Source organism: Salmo trutta, chromosome 1, assembly GCF_901001165.1.
Source record: "Salmo trutta chromosome 1, fSalTru1.1, whole genome shotgun sequence".
Lineage (NCBI taxonomy): Eukaryota > Metazoa > Chordata > Actinopteri > Salmoniformes > Salmonidae > Salmo > Salmo trutta.
The window spans coordinates 66,890,650-66,914,204 of record NC_042957.1 but is presented as its reverse complement, the minus strand read 5'-3'; the positions used below and the strand labels follow the sequence as shown (position 1 = coordinate 66,914,204).

At 44.1% G+C, this 23,555-nt stretch overlaps 1 pseudogene; it reads right to left on the bottom strand.

The window, feature by feature from the left end:
- LOC115205746 (extracellular serine/threonine protein kinase FAM20C-like) overlaps nucleotides 1-16,026 on the bottom strand; it is a 67,789-nt pseudogene extending 51,763 nt beyond the window's left edge.
- Nucleotides 16,027-23,555: the final 7,529 nt, after the last annotated feature.

Below are 23,555 nucleotides of genomic sequence, written 5' to 3'. Positions count from 1 at the left end.
AGACTTGACGGACCAGATGGGACTCATTCCCTATCAAACTAAAAGGAGAAACTAATATTTTCTCTGGTAGGCACAACCTACCTGGCACCCCTATAAATTATAACCTCAAGTCAAAACCGTTACATAAAAAAATGGCACCCCAGATGGGACCTCAACATTGAGAAATAACCAAAGCAAATCTTTTGTGTGGAATTAAAACAATGGATTCACCCCAAGAAAATGTGCTCATCCATATCATACCTGTCAATGGGAATACACAGGGCCATTCTGACCATCGAGCCGACAATACAAATCATAATGTTAATGGAGTTGATTTGGGCCAGAGCCCTGGGAATCTGAATGCTCTGTCTGGACCACAGGCCACAGGAGGTCTAACCAGCTACTCCCTTATTGACATGGATCTGTGTGGAAGTACTGAGCTAGCCCTCCCTCTGACGCCCAACCTTCCTCCATTGTCTGGTTTATCTCCAGAGGTGGTAGTCTTACAACTTCAAGGTGACATCCTTGATATTCGTCGGACTCAACAACATCTCCAAACTTTAATCCACCATAAATTCAAATGTCTGAGTGAAGAGCAACAACAGAGTGCCATGGAATTCAGAAACTCACTTAGCACTCTAACCCACACGCTGACAGAGCTCAGTGAGAGTGGAAGACGGGATGTTACTGGTGCTATGGACAGGCAGTTTGACTACCAACAAACCCAACTCACTGCCACTCTCCAGTGGCGCCTGCAACATCATCACACTGAGGTCCTCAAGGACGTTAATTCTGTTTTTTCTCCTCTGGTTAACACTGTAGACCACTTGCAGAAAGAGCTCTCTAATTGTGTTAAAATGTTGGATGACGTGTCGGTTGACATGGCCTCCATTAGGCACAACTCCTTGCATAGAGCTTCTCTGGTGTCCACTTCTGTTCAGACCACTGAGGGCCAAGCTGGCACCTCAGAACAGCTAAGACAAGGCCATGCTGCAGCCACCCCTTACAGGATGCAATCCACCATGCATCCTGGTGTTCATTTTCATGGTCCGATAACTCCCTCACCCTCTACTTCCTCAATCCCTCCTAGCTCTTTTGTTCATGGTGATTTGATTAGACGTCATGTGGGGGCGATGCCCATTAAATTGCAATTTCCCACCTTTGGGAAAAAGGATGACAGTCCTGATCCGCTAATGTATCTGGAAAGATGTCGTGACTTTCTTGCCCTCAATCCCCTGGCTGACGAAGAACTCCTTGCCACATTGAGGAATGTGTTGCATGGGACAGCTCGAGACTGGTGGGATGTGGCACGTCTCACCACTACCTCCTGGGCTGACTTTGAGGCCAAGTTTTCCTCTGCATTTCTGTCTGAGGACTACACAGATGAGCTGGCAGACAGAGTCAGGAATCGAGTGCAAAGAGAGAAAGAGAGTATCCGTGACTTTGCATATGGTTACCACTCCCTGTGCAGAAGGTGGAAACCTGGTATTGAGGAGGAAGAGGTCATTAAATTGATCTTGAAGAACATCAACCCACTACTAGCCAGTCAACTCAGAGAAAGAGTCACCACTGTTGATGGACTGGTTCGCCTGGGACAGCAGTTTGAGAAGGACAGAGAATGCCAACAGCAATATGAACAGAGAAAGAAACAGACACCCAAACCGTTACCCAAGCCAGACCATCAACAACAGCCAGAGTCTCCAGCCAAGACCCCTCCCATGTTCTGTTGGAGATGTAGCCAAAAGGGACATTCTTCAGCTACATGTCCAAGACCATATCAAGTAAACCCTTCCAGAAACCACAAATCACAACAGGCCAACACACCTAACTCCCTTCGCAGGAACGACCATCCTACTCTGGGTGCTTTGACCAGAGCTGAAACCCCAAGAGTCACTGCCTACGCCCCCCCATCGACATCCCCTTCCTTTCAGTTAATACCGCACCAACTGGTGGTACCCCTGTCCATAGGTCCATGGACAGGAAGAGCCATCCTGGACACCGGGTCATCCTACACACTGCTCAATGAGAAACTGTGGAAGGAGGTTAAAGGTCCACACTACAACTTGAAGCCGTGGACAGAAGGTCCACTCTATTTGGCTGATGGTGAAGCTAAACGACCACTTGGATGGAGTGAGGTAGAGTTCCGCCTGTGTAACCACTCCTATATGATTCCTTCTGTTATCCTACAAACCAAGAACCTTGCTTTTCCTGTCGTGTTGGGAATTGATTTCATGTACTTCAGTGGTGTCCAGATTGATATCGCACACAATTGCTACTGGTTTCCATACAATCCGAGCAAGAAGCATTTCTTCCAGTCAGAAGCTACAAAGTTACATGATTGGGGTCCAAATGTGGCAGTCTTCTCTGCCATTGCTCCGGTACCACTAACCCTCGATAATCCTTCTGATGATCTCCTTTTACAGGCTGTGAGAAGAGCTCAGCTGGAACTGCCAAGGGTGTTAAGGCTGTCGGAACAGCGGCAGAATAATGCTGATGTATGTACCTCAATGCTGGGACGTACCGGGCTCCTGAAGCACAAAATATTCCTTACACAGGAAATGCCGATCAAGCAGAAGCCATATCGTTTGTCCCCAGCGAAGCTAATCATCCAAAAGGGACTCATTAATGATATGTTGACACAAAATATAATTGAACGTTCATCCTCTCCCTGGGCTGCTCCTGTTGTCCTCATCCCAAAAAAGACCGGTGGTCTTAGATTTTGTGTGGACTACAGGAAGACCAACAAGGTTTCCCAGACTGATGCCTATCCTCTTCCCACCATCCAAGAGATCCTGGAGTCATTGTCTGGCGCGGTTGTGTTCACTACCCTTGACCTCAATAGTGGCTATTGGCAGGTTGAGATGGACCAGGAAAGCAAGGACAAGACTGCTTTTGTCTGTGCTGAGGGCTTGTTTTCCTTTAAGGTGATGCCTTTTGGATTAAAGAATGCACCTGCCACTTTCCAAAGACTCATGGAGATTGCGTTAGGTGAGCTCAAAGGGAAGATCTGTTTCGTCTACCTGGACGATATAATTATCTACTCCCAGACCAGAGAACAACACTTTCAAGATCTTCAAGCAGTGTTGGACAAGCTAAGGGAAGCTGGTCTGACATTGAACATGAAGAAGAGCAACTTCTGCCAAACCTCCCTGAAGTTCCTTGGCCATATTGTGTCTTTTGACGGCACGCATGTGGATCCCGAAAAGACCAAGGCGGTACAAGATTTCCCTGTCCCAACCACACTCAAGGCCCTTCAACGGTTCCTTGGGATGGCTGGATGGTACCATCGGTTTGTGTTGAACTTCTCCCAGGTGGCAGAACCCTTCAACGCATTGAAGCGAAAAGGTGCGAAATTCCGATGGACGGCAGAGTGCCAGACCTCTTTTGAAACCCTGAAACGACACCTCGTTACACCTCCCATTTTGGGTCATCCCAACTTTGATTGCCCTTTTGTTGTTTACACTGATGCAAGTGATGTTGGACTTGGTGCTGTCCTAGTCCAACAGACTGGACTTGGCACTGAAGAAGTGCTAGCGTTCGCCAGTCGAACATTGAATGGAGCAGAACGGAACTACTCCACAACCGAGCAAGAGTGCCTTGCAGTTGTCTGGGCTTTGGAAAAGTGGAGGTACTACCTGGAGGGAAGACACTTCACTGTAGTCACTGACCATTCCTCCCTTGTGTGGGTGTTCAAGACCAACAAACCAAGCACCAGACTTATCAGATGGGCTCTACGGTTGCAAGAGTTCACCTTTGCAGTAGAATACAGGAAAGGAAAATACAACACTGTTCCACATGCCTTATCCAGAGCTCCTGCTGGTGGTAATGGTGGCCCTCATCTTACATGTGCTACTGTCCTGTCAAGCAGTCGAGACTCACCCAAAACTGACTTTCCCATCTCTGATGAGGCCATTTGGAAAGCCCAACAGGATGATCCAGAAGTACAGGCTTTGTACCAGACTATCCTTGAAGATGGAGAAAAGATGGTCAATCCTACCACCAAGCTGACCATCATTGAAGACAAAGTCTACCGAGTTGTACAACTACCTCACAGAACACTATACCAAATGTACATACCTGAAACTCTACGCCTTCAACTGCTTCATCATTTCCATGAAGACCCGTTAGCTGGTCATTTGGGCAGGTTCAAAACCTACAAGCGGTTGCAAGCATTACTGTACTGGCCACATCTGAGCATGGATGTGAAGTCACACATCCAAAACTGTCAGGTTTGTCAAATGTACAAACCAGAAGGTAGAAAGCCTGCTGGCAAGTTGCAGCAAACTGTGGTTACCTGACCTTGGGAAATGTTAGGAGTGGATTTGATGGGTCCATTTCCTAGAAGCTCCAATCAGAATGTGTACATGCTTGTTTTTGTTGATTACTATTCCAAGTGGGTGGAGCTCTTTGCCCTGCGTCAGGCCACAGCAAGGACAGTCTCTAACATCCTTACGAAAGAGATCCTGACTCGCTGGGGAGTGCCTGATTACATCCTGTCTGATCGAGGTTCCCAATTCGTCTCTGATCTCTTTGAGGAGACCTGTCAAAGATGGAACCTGAGACAGAAGTTGACCACGGCTTATCACCCACAGACCAACCTCACTGAGAGAGTTAATCGAACCTTGAAGACAATGGTTGCTTCCTATGTAGGGACCCAGCACAAACACTGGGACAAGCACCTTCACGAGTTTCGATTTGCCCTGAATTCTGCTGTGCAAGAGTCCACTGGAGTCACACCTGCAGAGCTGAACCTGAGTCGTCCCCTCCGAGGACCCTTGGAGATGGTGCTACAGCCCCAGCAGGTTACTCCAGACGCTGCTTGCTATGACCAGGTAGTCCATCTCCATGACTTGAGAGCTCTTGTCTCAAAGAACATGATCCAGGCTCGACTCAAGCAGAAGAGAAATTATGATAAGAAGAGACGAGACATGCAGTTCCAGCTTCGTGATTGGGTGTGGCTTCGCTCTCATCCTTATTCAAAAGCTGAACAATTCTTCTCGGCCAAGCTCGCTCCTAAATGGCAAGGACCATATAGGATTGTGGAGCAGAGCGGCCCTTTGAACTACCGAGTGGTGAAAGAGGACACAGGTGAAGATATGCGCGTTGTCCATGTCTCACGCCTTAAGGCCTGTTACCCCTCGGCTGAGGAATTGGAGGAGATTGAGCGCCGCAAGGTCCTGGAGATCTTTGAAGAGGAAAGTGAGGAGACTTTTCTCGGATTCCCAGACCCAGAAGTCTCACGTCTTAAGGCCTGTGACCCCTCGGCTGAGGAGCATGAGCGCCAAAAAGTAATGAATATTTTTGTAGAGGAAAGTGATGAGGAGACCTTTCTCGGTTTCCCCGACCAAGATGTGCCTTCCAGGGCAATGGTCGGCTTTTTCCAGGGGAGGGGGTGTGTGACGGCCCTGAATGTTTCTGAACCGTCTCAGTGCTTCTCCTTCAAATAGAGCGCTTCCCCTTTAATTAAGAATTAAATAGTGCTTCTCCTTCCACTAGGGTGCTTCCCCTTTAATTCCCAATTAAATAGCCAGCATCAGCTGCGCAAAAGTGGAGTTGTGATGGAAACATGAATGAGGATGTGTTCGACCCTCAGTTCTGAAGCTTCTCTCTTCCGTTTGTTGTGTTGCTGTAAAAGTGTGCTTTGTGTAGCCTAATAGAAAATCTACCCAGGATCGGATCCACTCTTTGCGTCTGTGGACTACACCTCTCCGTTGGTTTTCGTGGCCTTTCTCCGCTGGAGATCTGTCGGCGGATTGGCTTCTCTGACTGACCGACTGACTATAACCTTTTTTGTATACGGTATTTCATTTGTTTTGGGTGTGATGTATACTGTGATGATTTATGTAGTTAGTTGTAGTTGAGGATTTATTGAAATGTGTGGTAAAATATTTGTTCTTTTCATTGTATGATGGACACTGGGTTTACGCTACACTGTATGACGGACAAACATTGCGTGACTAAGGTCAGTTGAGTTCCCTGAACTTGTTTACCGGGCTGGACTCTTTTTAGGCCCGAGGTACAGGACATTTCTGAAGTAACCAGAGCTGTTTAAAGCTCCTTATTGTTATATTGTTGTGTGTGATCATTTATGTTAATACATCCACGCAAAAGAATACAGTTGTTTTGAAGTTATTTCCATTGTTTTAAGGGTTCATGAAAAGTGTATTTCCATCCTGACATTTACATGAGTCCTTTGTATTGGTGTAGACTTGACGGACCAGATGGGACTCATTCCCTATCAAACTAAAAGGAGAAACTAATATTTTCTCTGGTAGGCACAACCTACCTGGCACCCCTATAAATTATAACCTCAAGTCAAAACCGTTACAATATGCCTTGACACTGTGATATACAGGCCTAAAGGCAGAGACAATAAGAAGACACAATGGCAGAATAAATTCAACCACACCTTTCTTTTATCACAAAACCAGATAACAACCTCTGTCCAGTGAAGTCCACTAAGCATATTGCATGTAACAGACAGTTACATAACCTACAGCATAGTCAAGAAAGTTAATGTTTCCGACATTTTCGGACTATTAAATACCTGTTGATTTAGAACCACGGAGAGTTACCGCAAGTCACAAAGAAAACAGAAGCTGCCTCCAGTATTCCAGAACCATTTCAACAAAATCAAATCACCTCTGCTTAGTACAGTAACAACTAAAACATACTGAAAACAATTTAGTCCAATCAACGTAATCTAAATATGATGTGGCTGTTCATGGTTCTGATTTCTATGTGTGTGTGCATGCGCGTTCGTGCAAACAGAAAAACCCTACTTTTAGAGAAACATCAATGCAATCCTCTCTTTGATGTTGACGAAACCTAACCTGGGTGACACCTTTTTCCGTGTGTGTCTGTGTGTTTTCTTAACATAGACATACGGTACCTAAAGAAAAATGATCGGTAACACTTTCTATGAAAACCCTCTTCACCCTCTTCATAATGCATTATAAGCATTTTAAAGTGTTGTGAATGCACTTACAGTAATATGTGTATTCATAGGAGGTCTTACCAAACTACTGCCTTCAGTTCTTTTAAGTGATCATATTCCAGTGATGTTCAAATACACTATTATGCAGGAAACAGTAGCTACTACACGTTTAGCTGAATCCATGCATGGATCTCCTCCTTTATTGCAAAGAGAAGACTCAATAACCCTGTTAGAGTTGGACCTGGGTAGGCTGTACAGTAACTGGAAAACTCCAGACTACCCAGGAGGCTAGAAGTCTTCCAACTCCAAAACTCTCTCTGCCCGTGTAAAAGAACAGTACAATTACCTACGCCCATCTTTCCCTTCAGATCTGGCCGTCGCTCCGTTTCACACGGAGGGAGTGGGCCAGGCTAAATCAGACACGCTCCAGACTCTGCCTGATTATCTGTCTAACAAAAGGCCTGAGAGGGGCTGTCTAAATGGCTTGTGTTTCTGTCATAATGGACAGGCTTTCAGGGGATTTGTCCATATATTACAGAGCATTATCTTGAGCATATTACACAACCCTGCAGCTCTGCCTAACCACAATGTAAACAAGCCCTGCAGTCTCCTCCTTCACTCTTTCTTTCTCCTTTGCTCTCACACTCACTTTATTTATATTTCTCTGTCTTTCCCTCTCACTCTCTTTATTTCTCTGTATTTCTCTCTTAAACTCTCTGTCTTTCTTAAACTCTCTCTCTCTCCCAGCTAGGTCTCTCTCTCTTACCATTTCTCTCTTTTGATATAGGGCAAGATGTATTAGATTTTCCGGTTGCTGGGTCATATTGATAGTGCTATCAGATAATCTAACATTAATCCTTTAGTTGTCCTAAACACTTTGCCACCGTGACCTGCCTATATATAAAGCTTTCGAAAACTGCTTGTGACCCGCCCCCACAAACAAAACCATTGTTTGTAACTAGGACACTGATAATGAGCCGCGACCCGTTATCCAAAAGGAACTGGATGAGATTAACCAGCTGGGAAGCACTGATCTAATCGACAAAACCCAAAAAGGTCATCCCTGATGAAACATTGAAATGAGATTCATGGTTCAAGTGGATTGAAACTAGGCCAGTGTTAGTGTAGAGTAGCCCACAGTGTGAGTCACGGCCACCTGTAGTAGAAGCACTGCTATGCATTCCACAACGGTTATGATGGCCATCCATACTGCTCTCTCTATCTGAGCATGCCTGAATTCATGAATAATAATGTTATTTTTTTTACAAAAGCTCCCACTCAGTGGAACACTTCTGTATCATCAGCTGTGCTCTGGACACCATATGTGAACTGATTGCCCCCCATCTATCTTCAGAGCTTGTGCTGCTAGGTGACCTAAACTGGGACATGCTTAACACCCCAGCCATCCTACAATCTAAGCTTGATGCCCTCAATCTCACACAAATTATCAATGAACCTACCAGGTACCACCTCAAAGCCGTAAACACGGGCACACCTCATAGATATCATCCTAACCAACTTGCCCTCTAAATACACCTCTGCTGTTTTCAACCAAGATCTCAGCGATCACTGCCTCATTGCCTGCATCCGTAATGGGTCAGCGGTCAAACGACCTCCACTCATCACTGTCAAACGCTCCCTGAAACACTTCAGCGAGCAGGCCTTTCTAATCGACTTGGCCCGGGTATCCTGGAAGGATATTGACCTCATCCCTTCAGTAGAGGATGCCTGTTTTTTTTTAAATGCCTTCCTCACCATATTAAATAAGCATGCCCATTCAATAAATTTAGAACCAGGAACAGATATAGCCCTTGGTTCTCTCCAGACCTGACTGCCCTTAACCAACACAAAAACATCCTGTGGCGTTCTGCATTAGCATCGAACAGCCCCTGTGGTATGCAACTTTTCAGAGAAGTTAGAAACCAATATACACAGGCAGTTATAAAAGCCAAGGCTAGCTTTTTCAAGCAGAAATTTGCTTCCTGCAACACAAACTCAAAAAAGTTCTGGGACACTTGTCACGCCCTGACCTTAGAGACGTTTATTTTCCTCTAGTTTGGTTAGGTAAGGGTGTGATGTGGGGTGGGCAATCTAGTTTTTCTATTTCTAGTGTGGTTTCCAATCAGAGGCAGCTGTCCATCGTTGTCTCTGATTGGGAACCATACTTAGGCAGCCCTTTTCCCTCCTTGAGTTGTGGGATCTTGTTTTTGCACAGCTCTGTAAAGCCTGCAGAATGTGACGTTCGTGGTTCTTTGTTTATTGTTTTGTATAGTGTTCTGAGTAAAAAATTTATATTTATCATGAGCACTAAACACACTGCACCTTGGTCTACTCTCTACGGCAGGCGTCACAACACTGTAAAGTCCTTGGAGAATAAGAGCACCTCCTCCCAGCTGCCAACTGCACTGAGGATAGGAAACTCTGTCACCACCGATAAATCCACTATAATTGAGAATTTCAATAAGCATTTTTCTACGACTGGCCATGCTTTCCACCTGGCTACCCCTACCCCGGTCAACAGCACTGCACCCCCCACAGCAACTCGCCCAAGCCTTCCCCATTTCTCCTTCTCCCAAATCCAGTCAGCTGATGTTCTGAAAGAGCTGCAAAATCTGGACCCCTACAAATCAGCCGGGCTAGACAATCTGGACCCTTTCTTCCTAAAATGATATGCCGAAATTGTTGCAACCCCTATTACTAGCCTGTTCAACCTCTCTTTCGTGTCGTCTGAGATTCCCAAAGATTGGAAAGCAGCTGCGGTCATCCCTCTCTTCAAAGGGGGGGACACTCTTGACCCAAACTGCTACAGACCTAAATCTATCCTACCCTGCCTCTCTAAAGTCTTCGAAAGCCAAGTCAACAAACAGATTACCGACCATTTCGAATCCCACCGCACCTTCTCCGCTATGCAATCTGGTTTCAGAGCTGGTCATGGGTGCACCTCAGCCACGCTCAAGGTCCTAAATGATATCTTAACTGCCATCGATAAGAAACAATACTGTGCAGCCATATTCATTGACCTGGCCAAGGCTTTTGACTCTGTCAATCACCACATCCTCATCGGCAGACTCAACAGCCATGGTTTCTCAAATGATTGCCTCGCCTGGTTCACCAATTACTTCTCTGATAGAGTTCAGTGTGTCAAATCGGTGGGCCTGTTGTCCGGGCCTCTGGCAGTCTCTATGGGGGTGCCACAGGGTTCAATTCTTGGGCCGACTCTTTTCTCTGTATACATCAATGATGTCGCTCTTGCTGCTGGTGAGTCTCTGATCCACCTCTACGCAGACGACATCATTCTGTATACTTCTGGCCCTTCTTTGGACACTGTGTTAACTACCCTCCAGATGAGCTTCAATGCCATACAACTTTCCTTCCGTGGCCTCCAACTGCTCTTAAATACAAGTAAAACTAAATGCATGCTCTTCAACCGATTGCTGCCTGCACCTGCCCGCCCGTCCAGCATCACTACTCTGGACGGTTATGACTTAGAATATGTGGACAACTACAAATACCTAGGTTTCTGGTTAGACTGTAAACTCTCCTTCCAGACTCACATCAAACATCTCCAATCCAAAGTTAAATCTAGAATTGGCTTCCTATTTTGCAACAAAGCATCTTTCACTCATGCTGCCCAACATACCCTCGTAAAACTGACCATCCTACCAATCTTCGACTTCGGCGATGTCATTTACAAAATAGCCTCCAATACCCTACTCAATAAATTGGATGCAGTCTATCACAGTGCCATCCGTTTTGTCACCAAAGCCCCATATACTACCCACCACTGCGACCTGTACGCTCTCGTTGGATGGCCCTCGCTTCATACTCGTCGCCAAACCCACTGGCTCCAGGTCATCTACAAGACCCTACTAGGTAAAGTTCCCCCTTATCTCAGCTCTCTGGTCACCATAGCAGCACCCACCTGTAGCATGCGCTCCAGCAGGTATATCTCACTGGTCACCCCCAAAGCCAATTCCTCCTTCGGCCGCCTCTCCTTCCAGTTCTCTGCTGCCAATGACTGGAACGAACTACAAAAATCTCTAAAACTGGAAACACTTATCTCCCTCACTAGTTTTAAGCACCAGCTGTCAGAGCAGCTCACAGATTACTGCACCTGTACATAGACCATCTATAATTTAGCCCAAACAACTACCTCTTCCCCTACTGTATTTATTTATTTTGCTCCTTTACACCCCATTATTTCTATTTCTACTTTGCACTTTCTTCCACTGCAAATTTACCATTCCAGTGTTTTACTTGCTATATTGTATTTACTTCGCCACCATGGCCTTTTTTGTCTTTACCTCCCTTATCTCACCTCATTTGCTCACTTTGTATATAGACTTATTTTTCTACTATATTATTGACTGTATGTTTGTTTTACTCCATGTGCAACTCTGTGTTGTTGGTGGTTAAATAAAGATGAAATAAAATAAAAAAATAAAATCATAATGATGAATGCTCTCTCTCTCTCAAACATACACACACAGGCTTACGCACGTACACGCGCACACACGCACGCACGGACACACACACGCATGTGCGTGCGCGCGCACACACACACAAACACACACACACACACCTGGCTGCTGTAGATGTATGAGTTATGAGATGTTCTGCACACTGAGAAAAAGGTAATATCTTTACAGAGAGACAGGCTCAACCAAACATTATCAGCAGGAAAAATGCTGAAGTGGAACTTTCCTCAATATCTGCACCCTGTGTTGTCTCTCTCCCTGATCCAGGCTGGACTGATTGGGAAGGCTGCTGTCTGTGTGGAGGTACAGTATACACACACACACACACACACACACACACACACACACACTCCTCCACAACCCCCACATTCCTCCCCCCACACAGCGTTTTATATGGCCATCTCTGAGTGTAGATGCAGTTGATTGATAGGCAGAGCAATGGAAACAGTGGGTGACACACACCTAGAACAAGAGGTGCCATGGAGCACCAGTGATTACATCCTGTCCAGGAGTGATTGAGGAACTAATATCAATGCTGGAGGGAACTTTAATGGCGTGGTGCAGCGGTTCTTATTTTAGCCCTCGTCTTTGCATGGACACAAACATCAGCATAAACACAAGGCTGTGTACGTATGTATCCCTCGCATCCACGAACACATGCAAGCAGACACGCACACACACACACACACACACACACACACACACACACACACACACACACACACACACACACACACACACACACACACACACACACACACACACCCAAACAGCCACCCCGCCCCCCTTACACACACACAGGTCTATGATATGGCAGACCTCAGACTGTTGAGCGAGGGAGGCAGAACTTCATAGCAGCAGTAGCTCTCCAGTGGGAACAGAAGCAGTCACAGAGGTGGACCCATTTAGCCTGCGACAGCCACATAATGTCACCTAAACACTCTGTATGATTGCTTTGAGGTCTGACAGATTATTTTCCATAGCCAAACTGTTTGACACAGACGCATTGATGGTTTTTCATCTATTTTCCACTTCCTCTGAATGTATTTGCTATCTGTAACAAGGGCCTCAGGTTAAAATGAAGTGGGGTTTAATTGAAACTCAGGATTGGGACAAAAGCACCGGATGTTGATTAAACTTGGCTTTCTATAAAATGCCTTTACTTAAGTGTCTATGTGTGTATCATAGTTCCTCTCTCTCTTTCCCTCTCTCTCTGTCTCTCTCTCTCTCTCGCTCTCTCTCCATCCATCTCTCCATCCAATACACACAACAGTCTCACAGAGATGCACTGCACAGTATTCTTGGTATTCCAGTTCTTCCCAGACTCACCCACACTGGTGATCCTCTGGGTGACCAGATCCTTGAGCAGGGAGTCCAGGACAGGGTTGTGTCTGGAGTAGAGTTCGTAGCGGTTGATACCGATGTGGAAGCGAAGCCAGTTAGGGTAGGACTCGGCTGTCACCTCCCCTGTAGGGGGGTACTCCTCCTCTTCCACATTGGCTTCATTGTGCCTGGTGGATGGAGAACAGAAGCGACGGATGAGTTGTAGGAGAAGAGAAGAGGACCTCAACTGTCAGTGCATTGTCTAATTCACTGCTACAGATTTGGTAATGAAGATGACTGCTACAGCAGAGGAGGCTGGTGGGGGTAGCTATAGGAGGTTGGGCTCATTATAATGGCTGGAATGGAATCCATGGAATGGTACCAAACACATCAGACACATGGAAACAACGTGTTGGACTCCGTTCCATTGATTCCATTCCAGACGCTACAATGAGCCCAACCTCCTATACTGTAGCTCCTCCCACCAGCCTCAGGTGTGTTCATAAGGCTCACAGTATTCTCCTGGATTAATGGGTGTTTTACAGGATCTGCTTTGGGATTGGATGGATTTCAGATTTTTACGATGGTATCCAGGTTATCAAAAAGTTTCCTTAGAAATGTCATTAAGTCTAATCAAATGACACAAATTAAATAAAATATCACACTGGATGTCAAAGTAGAGTCCTACATGCAATATCAAGGAAGCTGACGTTTAATGAAGGTGTAAAATAGTGTAGTAATAAACAACACTATCTTGCTAAGCAACCTAAAGCCAATGTTTAGGATGTAACCACCATATATGGCAATCACATCATCATAAAATATATTGGAGAGACTCACCCTTGAAATTCAATCAATATGTTGTTTACACATGATTGAAGATTAACAGCATCGTTATTGAAGTCGTACATAGGCTACAATCAAATCAAATAACCTAACATCTGTATGCCTACAGTGTTGGTTGAATACAGGACACATTTCTGTGGCCAAACTCTCTATTGTTAATTAATTTGTTACATTGTAATAACAAAATAAGTATGAAAATAGTATGCCTACCCCCACATGCTTAGAAGATCATTAGATATTACAGTAAACCACGGCAGAATAAGATAGGTAAATAGCCTACAGGTGCAAAGGGCAGGGCGGTGCTCAGAAGACCACCACAGTTCAGATCATAAGAAAGGCCATCGTTTCAGTGTGGATGGATAGATAGTTCATTCACTACACAACGGTAGAGGTGGAGAGGAAGAGTTGAATGGATAGATTGGATTGTCTTCCAGTTAATGATGTCCCCATAGAATGGAGAGAGTGTGAGGAGAAATGATGATAGATAGATGGATAGAGAGATAGACAGCAGTAGAGAATACAGAATGGGTTTGCATACAGGAGTACCACTTTGCAGTAGGTGCAATGAATAGTGTATGGACAATAAGTCATGTATATAGTCATGTAGACTTTAAGCTAGGGGGTATAGTGGATAGCAAGCAGAGATACACTGACCGATGCTCAGTTCAAGTATCTGGACAAGTGGACCATCAGTTATTCATATCACTTTTGTTTTCATTTAATTAAAACAGTGAAAGCCAGGGAGGAAGTCAATTTAAGTAACTATTGCTTGAGGGTAATAATCAATTTATGGCACTATACACCTGTCACCTTGATTTCTTATAAGGTGATACGCCTGCTTCCATTTATCCCCAGCTTACCATTCTTGATTCCCCGCTGCTTTCGGATAGAACCTGATGTCAGTATTGACGTTGAACAAGGTGTCGTCGTCTGTGAGGGTCGGCAGGTCCGTCTTGTATAAAGGATGCTCGAACAGAGCCGGCAGCCGGAAGATACCGGGCGCAGCAACGGTCTTACCCTCGCTGGCGTCTCTGATGAGCGGCTTCTGGTTATCCGCTGCCCCGTCGTACTGTTTCATTCGTTTGAAAGACTCCGCTCTCTCCCCAGTGGCAGGGATTTTTTCCAGGGAATGGGACGTGAGGTTTGAGCTCGGCTCGTTGCTAAAATCTTGCAGGATTCTCAGCGTGTGTTTGTTAGGCCAGCCCTGTTCCGCCACCGACCTAGCGCGTTGCTTCCCCCAGCTCCCGGCCTCCTCGCTCGGGTTGTGAGTGCACTGGCAGCCACCGTTGCCGGTTTCCGGTCCCGCCGCTCGCTTCTCTAGTTTTGGGAGCAAGTCTATCATAATGTGCATGGTACACGCCACCAAAAACACCATGAGTATCAAAACTCGAAATTTACGAAACAGTATCATCTTGATCATTTTGTACAGGATTCACTTCTAAGTAGTTGATGTTATATCACTAAACCATCAAAGCAGCGCGCAACACCGATATATATTAAAATGATAGTCAATGTGAAATATGGAGCAAAAACCCAATGTAGACCATTAAGAGATTTTTTCTGGTCATTCCAAACATAATCCGTGTTATATCAGAAACTCCATGTTTACGCACAGAGCGCTGGTCTTTTAGAAAAAACGGAATTATTCATATTCAGCCAGATGGACATGCCGACTCATTGCGGATTGCAGGCACCTTAAAGCAAATCGGTCTGTGGCTATTCTGAATACGGGGACAAAACGATATCTAATCGTAATAGCAGTGAATAGTTTAGGGAATTTTAATTAAACGTGTTTTAGCACAATTGCGTCTCGAAAGCACTGTCAGAACATGCAATGCTGAGCATAAAAACGTGTCAATGCTGTCCAATCGTCATTTCTGTTAAAAGTCGTTGGGACAGTCTTTATTAAATTTCAGATTTAAAAATGTAGCCACAGTCCTTGTAGGAAATAGCAACAGGCACACAAAAATACGTTAAAGAAAAGCAACGCTAAAAAATCGACGAGATTTAAAAAATCATGTGATGCACTGTCAGCTGAAGATACCTAGATGCGAGCCTAGGCCAGATCCTGTCAAAAATATACATCTCCCGTCACCGTCTTTCCGGTCAAGGAACAGCAGAGCGAGTAGGCTACACCGCTTGGCAGGTGCAGAGATTTTGGCTTCCACTTGTCCCGTGGCTGTTATACTTCTCAGTCGAACTAGTATGGTGCTCTTACTGGGTGGGTGTGTTAAATATTATGATCAAACCCTTCTGAGCCCAGCCTCGCCGGCGTCATAGGGAAGAGATTGGCTGCGTCTACATGCAAACAGCGATAGTGACATAAAAAGAGAGAGAGCTTCAGAAAGCGTGTTGGAACGATATACTGTAAACCTGGTTGCAACTCTCCACAGCGCAAGAAGAGGGCGTCTTCTATTTCTAAGCGCAATACTGCTATGTACCACTGTGCAGTCGACCAGACCCTGCGCCAGGATAAAGGGGGAAGTTGAAATCGGTGAGGGGGTACACTTTTGGGGTGTTCTTGCATTTGAATTATATTAAATTCGGCTTATTTCACGCTATACCACAATAAACATAAAGTTCAAATTTCGAGAATCCGAGATCATTGATTTAGTGTTTTTGAAGTGACGGGTTGGAGAGAAATATGCAGCCTATCTCTGCTGCGCTGTATCAGTACAATGGACAGCGCCCTGCACACTAAAGCAAGGCCGTTTTGGTAATGAATAGGCTGCACGATAGATAGGGTAAATCACCTATGACAAACAGCCTATGTGAATGCAGCCATACATACAGCTGTTTTACCAAAATACAAACAAAAATACTGCAATGCAAACGAATGAATGAAAACAGAACAAAACAACAGTACCAAGTAAGCCTAGTAAACAAAATATCAGATACATCAAGGAATGACACAATCTACACTGAACAAATATATAAACACAACATGTACAGTGTTGGTCCCATCTTTCATGAGCTGAAATTAAAGATCCCAGAAATGTTTCATACACACAAGAAGATTATTTCTCTCATATTTTGTTCACATGTGTTTATATATCTGTTAGTGAGCATTTCTCCTTTGCCAAGATAAAGAATCCACCTGACAGGTGTGGCATATCAAGAAGCTGATTAAAGAGCATGACCATTACACAGGTGCACCTTGTGCTGGGGACAATAAAAGGCCACTTTAAAATGTGCAGTTTTGTAACACAACACAATGCCACAGATGTTGAAAGTTTTGAGGGAGCGTGCAATTGGCATGCTGACTGCAGGAATGTCAACCAGAGCTGTTGGCAGATAATTGAATGTTAACTTCTCAACCAAAAGCCACCTCCAACGTCGTTTTAGAGAATTTGGCAGTACGTCCAACTGGCCTCATAACCGAAGACCATGTGGATGGAGTTGTGTGGGTGAGCGATTTGCTGATGTCAACGTTGTGAATAGAGTGCCCCATGGTGGTGGTGGGGTTATGGTATGGGCAGGCATAAGCTACAGACAACGAACACGATTGCATTTTATCGATTGGCAATTTGATTGCAAAAAAATACGGTGATGAGATCCTGAGGCTCACAGTGAATCTGTAACCAACCGACGCATATCTGTATTCTCAGTCATGTGAAATCCATAGATTAGAGCCTAATAAATGTATTTCAATTGACTGATTTCCTCATATGAACTGTAACTCAGTGAAATTATTAAAATTGTTGCGTGTTGCGTTTGTTGTTGTTCATATTGTTGTTCAATATATATTTTGCCAAGTTACATTAACAGTAAACAAAAGGCAAATGGAGATCCACATAACAAAAACATAGCCTACAGCCTAGTGACATGCAGCCATGTACAGCTGTCTTGCCAAACAAATAGGCCTATAGGCCAGCTTCAAACATGGAAAACCATGCTGTTCATGAGTAAACCTACGCGTTTGATATGGCACAATACACTTCTGTGGATCAAATTCAACCCATGTAATCAATAAAGCAATGCCTACCATAAACACGCTTCCAACAGGTACAGTTTACAATAATGAAAACCAATAGGCTACCAAGAAAACCATAATAGAATGTATCTATTTCTATGATGAAACACCAATATGTAGCTCTACACAGGAGCGTCATTTGGGTTCTTGCATTGGAATTATATTGAATTCTGCAGTAACTGAACATTCCAGACACCCTCTTCCTATGAACCTGTTGCTATTAAATTAAGGTTTTTGGACAGAAACCTGGTGGCTAGGCCACTAGGGGAGGATTCTAGGCTAACTTGGACTGGCTCCTCTGTTCCAAGACTGTCAGGAACAGTCGGAGGCGGAGGGGCTGTGGAGCCAGTATCCTGGCAGTACTTGTGGAAGGATGGGTGGGCTCTGCATGGGGAGCTAGATGGAGCTAGGCAGCATCATAGCTGCTAGGCTTGGCAGTGGCCTCTGTGGTTTGATGCCTTTGATTTGACGGCCTATAAAATGTGCAGTTCGGCGTGGGATGATTGTTAGGTCCGATTATGTATTTTTGCGCATAAGCTTAGCTACCCAACGTCACCATGGCATCAACTACAAGTGTGATCAGGGATTTCTATTGGAGAAGCAGTTTGAGCCTATCTTCATACTGTACTGTCTTTGGTGAAGCAGCTTCAACGGTAAACTTGACCCCGCCCTTATGAATCAAAATCAAATATTACAGGCAGAGGTGTATCACGTTATTCACTTACAGTAGCCTACCACAGATGAGAAGCGTTTTTTCCCACTTTTTATGGAAACCCAAAGAAGTCATACCAAACCAGCCCAGTGGCTTTCCATAACCTATCCCCTACACACAGCCCCTCTGTCCATTGTGCTGACACAGTGCAGCGGAGATACAGATTTTGCGCCAACCTGTCAATCAATTATTTGAACTTTTTAGCTATTTTTATATAACGACATAAAACTAAAACTGAGGGGGCTCAAGTTTCAAATGAGGGGGCTAAGCCCCCCTTTTCCCCCTCGTGGAGCTGGGCCCACAGTCAACACTGATGCTCTGAAGCCAATAATATAGGAAACCTTGTGGACTTGGTCCATTAGGCTACATCAACTGCAGGCCTAGACATCACTGGAGCATGCTGGTCCAACTTGGTGGATACACTTGACCGCAATTGCACATACCCATACTCCATGACATGAAGCTACACTCTTAGAGAAAAGGGTTCCAAAAGGCATCTTCAGCTGTCCCAACAGGTGAACCCTTTTTGTTTCCAGGTAGAACCCTTTTGGGTTCCTCTGTGGAAAGAGTTCTACATGGAAAAGAAAAGCGTTCTACCTGGAACCAAAAGGGTTCTACCTGGAAACAAAAACAGTTCTTCAAAGTGTTCTCCTATGGGGACAGCCGAAGAACCCTTTAAGTTTCAAGATAACTTTTTGGGAATGGCAAGCCCATGTCCCCACTCCCCTCTGTGTGTGTCTGTGTGTATGTGTGTGTCTGTGTGTATGTGTGTATGTCTGTCTGTGTGTCTGTGTGTATGTATGTATGTGTGTGTGTGTGTGTGTGTGTGTCTACCTATGTGTGTGTGTCTGTCTGTCTGTCTGTCTGTCTGTCTGTCTGTCTGTCTGTCTGTCTGTCTGTCTGTCTGTCTGTCTGTCTGTCTGTCTGTCTGTCTGTCTGTCTGTCTGTCTGTCTGCAGGGACGGACTAGGACCAGAAATCAGCCCTAGCATTTTTAATACATCATCCTATACACCATTATTAGCCAAATAAAGATCATTTTGTGAAAAAAAACAATTTAGACAGGCCCACTGGATTAAAATGGACCATCTCACATGGCATTTGCCCAAAATGCCAGATGGCCAGTCTGCCCCTGTCTGTCTGTCTGTCTGTCTGTCTGTCTGTCTGTCTGTCTGTCTGTCTGTCTGTCTGTCTGTCTGTCTGTCTGTCTGTCTGTCTGTCTGTCTGTCTGTCTGTCTGTCTGTCTGTCTGTCTGTCTGTCTGTCTGTCTGTCTGTCTGTCTGTGTGTGTGTGTGTGTGATTAACTGTCTGAAGATGATGGGCTATGATAGGCACTATACCTAATCTCTGTACTTAACCTAATGATTTCAATACTGTCCATAAGGATCTCATTAATGCATATGAATGTGTTGTGATGGCTGTTATGCATCAACAACTTGAATACCTCCTTCTGAAAGTGAATGATAACAATAACTATCTGTTGTGAGAAAATGAGACAAACATTTCATTACGACAGCAAAAAAGACATGCAATTATTACATGCTGCAGCAAGAGCTAGCCTGGCACCTAAAGCACTCGCATTTCCATCCCAAATGGCACCCTATTTGCTCGTGCACTACTTCCATAGGGCTGTGGTCAAAAGTAGTGCACTATGTAGGGAATAGAGTGCCATTTGGGATGCAAGCAGAGGAAGAGGATTAAATGAATAACCGCTTAAGTGCCTTGGAGTTTATTCAATCTGCCAATTATAGGCCTTTTGACTGGCTAAATATACAACACACTTCTCATGCAGAAAATCTATTTACCTCGTCATGTGCCACACAGGTTCAACCGTGTGGGATGCAGAGCAATGTGGAGCAATAAACATGAACTATCTATGGGCAACAATGTCTACCGCTTAAAACATTACTGTAAAATAAATAGAATGGAAATGATGGAGTAATAAATATGATGTGAAATGGAGGGGGGGAGGGGTTTGTGTGTGTTTGTGTGTTTGTGTGTGTTTGTGCATGTGTGTGTGTGTGTGTTTGTGTGTGTGTACACTGTGCTTCTAAAGGCACCACTAACTGCGACAGAATTGAAGAGTTTCACTTGGCTTCTGTCACTTGTCCCAAAGGCATTTGTGTTCAAGTTCATGCCCCTGCCAGATTTGCACATCTAAATAAATAAAATATAATCTTAAAGCTAACAAGTAAACAAATTGTTCTCCCCAAAGGCGAGCCTGCTGTCCAAATTCATCTTGTGTTTCCAGACAAAACAATTTGGCATGAACAGACGTCTGAGAATCCACTGATGCTAAGCTCTAAGTGTAAAGGTAGTCATTGCCCCAGCCCGCATCTGTATGCAATTGGTTCTGACTGACAGAAAGAGAGAGAGAGGGAAATATGTATGTTTTATTACATCTGAGAAACAATGCTCATTTCAAAGCAGTAGGAACCAGTCTGAACATGTTATGTTTGAGGACATACATAGTGGATTTCAGCCCTGTACACTTTCTGCATACAAATGGAAGAGAAAATACAATTTCAAGAATAAAGGGCATTATAATACTTTATAATGCTTAATTTGGCCTTACACAGCCTGCTCATTATGCTTTATGCATGTAGTTACAGGGTTATGAGCAGTTATTAAAGCCTATGTTGTAAGTTATAATGCATTATGCATTATGCGTAATATACAGTTGAAGTCGGAAGTTTACATACACTTAGGTTGGAGTCACTCCACAAATTTCTTGTAAACAAACTATCGTTTTGGCAAGTTGGTTAGGACATCTACTTTGTGCATGACACAAGTAATTTTTCCAACAATTGTTTACAGATTATTTCACTTATAGTTCACTGTATCACAATTCCACTGGTTCAGAAGTTTACATACACTAAGTTGACTGTGCCTTTAAACAGCTTGGAAAATTCCAGAAAACTATGTCATGGCTTTAGAAGCATCTGATTGGATAATTTACATAATTTGAGTCAATTGGAGGTGTACCTGTGGATGTATTTCAACGCCTACCTTCAAACTCAGTGCCTCTTTGCTTGACATCATGGGAATATCAAAATAAATCAGCCAAGACCTCAGAAATAAATTGTAGACCTCCACAAGTCTGGTTCATCCTTGGGAGCAATTTCCAAACGCCATGGGACCACGCAGCCGTCATACCGCTCAGGAAGGAGACGCGTTCTGTCTCCTAGAGATGAACATACTTTGGTGCCTAAAGTGCAAATCAATCCCAGAACAACAGCAAAGGACCTTGTGAAGATGCTGGAGGAAACAGGTACAAAAGTATCTATAACCACAGTACAACAAGTCCTATATCGACATAACCTGAAAGGCCACTCAGCAAGGAAGAAGCCACTGCTCCAAAACTGCCATAAAAAAGCCAGACGATTGCAACTGCACATGGGGACAAAGATCGTACTTATTGGAGAAATGTCCTCCGGTCTGATGAAACAAAAATAGAACTGTTTGGCCATAATGACCATCATTATGTTTGGAGGAAATAGGGGGAGGCTTGCAAGCCAAAGAACACCATCCCAACCGTGAAGCACGGGGGTGGCAGCGTCATGTTGTGGGGGTGCTTTGCTACAGGAGGGACTGGTGGACTTCACAAAATAGATGGCATTATGAGGATGGAAAATTATGTGGATATATTGAAGCAACATCTCAAGATACCAGTCAGGAAGTTAAAGCTTAGTCACAAATGGGTCTTCCAAATGGACAATGACCCCAAGCATACTTCCAAAGTTCTGGCAAAATGGCGTAAGGACAACAAAGTCAAGGTATTGGAGTGGCTATCATTACAGCCTGAATTTAAAATGGATGGAGAAGTTATTAATTGCACTTTGGATGGTGTATCAATACACCCAGTCACTACAAAGATACAGGCGTCCTTCCTAACTCAGTTGCCAGAGAGGAAAGAAACCACTCAGGGATTTCACCATGAGGCCAATGGTGACTTTAAAACAGTTACAGAGTTTAATGGCTGTGATTGGAAAAAACTGAGAGTGGATCAACAACATTGTAGTTACTCCACAATACTAACCTAATTGACAGAGTAAAAAGAAATACGCCTGTACAGAAGAAAGATATTACAAAGCATGCATCATGTTTGCAACAAGGCAAAGTAATTTTTGTCCTGAATACAAAGTGTTATGTTTGAGGCAAATCTAACACAACACATTACCTAGTACCACTCTCCATATTTTCAAGCATGGTGGTGGCTGCATCATGTTATGAGTATGCTTGTAACCGTTAGGGACTGGGGAATTTTTCATGATAAAAAATAAACGGAATGGAGCTAAGCACAGGAAAAGTCCTAGAGGGAAACCTGGTTCAGTCTGCTTTCCAACAGACACTGAGAGATGAATTCTCCTTTCAGCAGGACAATAACCTAAAACACAAGGCCAAATCTACACTTGTGTTGCTTATCAAGAAGACAGTGAATGTTCCTGAGTGGCCAAGTTACAGTTTTGACTTAAATCTGCTTGAAAATCTATGGCAAGACCTGAAAATGGTTGTCTAGCAATGATCAACAACCAATTTGACAGTTTGAAGAATTTTGAAAAGAATAATGGTTAAATGTTGCAAATCCAGGTGTGGAAAACTCTTAGATACTCATCCAGAGAACTCACAGCTGTAATTGCTGCCAAAGGTGCATCTACAAAGTATTGACTCAGTGGTGTGAATACTTATGTACGTTGCCCAAGGTTGGTGGCCTTTAACTCCTAAGAGATGGGGTGACCTCAGACAGGAGTAGTTACCCTCGGCAGGACTGGAATTATTCCCACCATTGATTGGTTGGAGCTGAAGAGCTGGAGGATTCAATCTCTCTCAGTTTCTGTAAAAAATAAAAGAATAAGGGAGGGAACACACACAAACACACTCTTTTCTATAGAAAATGGAAAATGGAAGAAGGGAGAAATCAATGCATATTCCGGATTCTAGACATTGGTCTGTCCAACTTTGGATATACAGTGGGGGGAAAAAGTATTTGATCCCCTGCTGATTTTGTACGTTTGCCCACTGATAAAGAAAGGATCAGTCTATAATTTTAATGGTAGGTTTATTTGAACAGTGAGAGACAGAATAACAACAAAAATATCCAGAAAAACGCATGTCAAAAATGTTATAAATTGATTTGCATTTTAATGAGGGAAATAAGAATTTGACCCTCTGGCTCCCAGGTGTCTTTTATACAGGTAACGAGCTGAGATTAGGAGCACACTCTTAAAAGGAGTGCTCCTAACCGCAGCTTGTTACCTGTAAAAAAGACACCTGTCCACAGAAGCAATCAATCAATCAGATTCCAAAC